The sequence below is a fragment of the Spinacia oleracea genome, chromosome 6 (genome assembly GCF_020520425.1).
Source record: "Spinacia oleracea cultivar Varoflay chromosome 6, BTI_SOV_V1, whole genome shotgun sequence".
In the NCBI taxonomy this organism is placed as follows: Eukaryota; Viridiplantae; Streptophyta; class Magnoliopsida; order Caryophyllales; family Amaranthaceae; genus Spinacia; species Spinacia oleracea.
In genome coordinates this window covers 135,830,562-135,832,372 of record NC_079492.1, presented here as the reverse complement: position 1 = coordinate 135,832,372, position 1,811 = coordinate 135,830,562, and the positions used below count along the sequence as shown (strand labels likewise).

The window sequence follows — 1,811 nt, the reverse complement described above, 5'->3', positions numbered from 1 at the left end:
CACATTTCTTTTTATTTTATCCATATTTTATCATATTCAATCACATTATGAAACGGAAGTAGTATTAATTACAAGATCATGAGCTTAATACAGAGTAAACTACTACCACCGATCACTCATATTTACTGCATTTCCTAAATATCGTGTGTTAATAAACAAAATAAAAAAGAAAATTTATGAAGTAGTTGTGTAGCAAGTGAATGGCAATATTGTAAATAATAAACCAAATAAGGGGTATAAATGTATAATGGGCCAACAAAATGATGCAAACTTCAAATTGAGTTTCGGCTTTTTTAAGAAGTAGAGATATTCTATATATTTTTCCAGATACAAGCAAGCTAGAAATAGTTATTATGGAGTATAGAGTATTGGTTTAGGTTGGTTGTCTATGTTTCTCTTCATTAACCCACTTTCTCTTTCTTTAAATGATTTTTTTTGTCTATTCTTTAAAAAGGAAAAACGATATATTCAAGGCCCAACGTGCCAAGTGTTATACGATCTATTTTTCAAAGCATATAATAATTTTTCGCTGTTTCTAAGGGGTCCTTTACTTCTTTTTGCCCCGGGCCCCCAAAATATCAGGAAAGGCCCTGCCACCACTTAGCTAGGCAGATCAAGCTTTATATGCTTGAATTGTTCCCTTGACCCTTCTAACTTCAGTATTGCTAAAATTCTACTTTGTAATACATACTTGAATTAACAAATAGAGCTATTATAGACGATTAATAAATGTGTTAATGCGAAATTAAAGGGTTGAACTTGTAAGCAATTAAAGGGGAAACATTCACTTATAATAGAATACTTATGTGATAGGTTACTGAATTAAGTTATGTTAGTTTCTATAAATGATTGTAAAATAAGATTGCAATTTTCATAGTTCATATCATACACTTATAATCATAAAGAATACATTTATCTACAGTTTTCTTCGTTAAATAATCTGTTTAACTACTTTACCATCAGAGTTTAAGCAAATGGCGAGAATTTCCACCACATTCTTCATCATTAGCGTCATATTGATAGTTTTTCTAACCACATGTAGTAAGTTCCTTGTATCCCATTAGATTGTAATTTCTATTTTCCAATTTCCAATTTTACAAGATAAAAGAAAATATATATTTACTATAAATATAATAAAAAATGGTTTCCTTCTCTTTTTAAAAACTACCTTATTATATATAGCTTAAACATTGGTGGTGATTTGATGATTACAGGTCTAACATTGGCCCAATACATTGGAGATAATACTGGGATTTTATGTACGTCGGTTGGTGGAACTTGTGGAATCCCAGGAGTTTATGATTGTTGTGACAGAATGATCTGCTTCTTGTTGAATCCCGAAAACCCTTATGCCGGTGGAGTTTGTAGGTATTAATCTCATCGAGGGCATGCCATTGGTTCTGGATTACGAGATTACCAAGCTTCTCGATCATTTTCTTCGACTATAGCTAGCACTTCTTAATTTCACAAATAACGTCGAATTTGCAACTTTTCGATAGTTGATATGTAAGATCGAGTATATGTAGTTTGAATGTTTGATGTATGCCTAAGATTTAATATAAATTTAGTATTTGGGATCCCTTTGAGGTTGAGCCATTATCTCATTTACAAAGTGTTTTTGCATCCTTGCCCAAAATTACTATTTGTCTCTCTTTACTATTTGTCTCTCTTTATTAGTAGTACCGTAGTAGTAGCTTATTACATATTCCTCCATCCGTTCCGGAATACTCGCACTGTTTTGATCGGCACGCAGTTTAAGGAAATTTAATTAGGTGGTAGTTGATATGGAGTAGTTTTTTTAATATAGTAAT

The 1,811-nt window shown here is 31.6% G+C and overlaps 1 long non-coding RNA gene across 1 annotated transcript; it reads left to right on the top strand.

The window, feature by feature from the left end:
* The first annotated feature begins 349 nt into the window (after positions 1-349).
* LOC130464254 (uncharacterized) lies at positions 350-1,592 on the top strand. Its single transcript, XR_008924634.1, has 2 exons — positions 350-1,041; positions 1,215-1,592. It is a non-coding gene; the product is annotated as an uncharacterized lncRNA (long non-coding RNA).
* Positions 1,593-1,811: the final 219 nt, after the last annotated feature.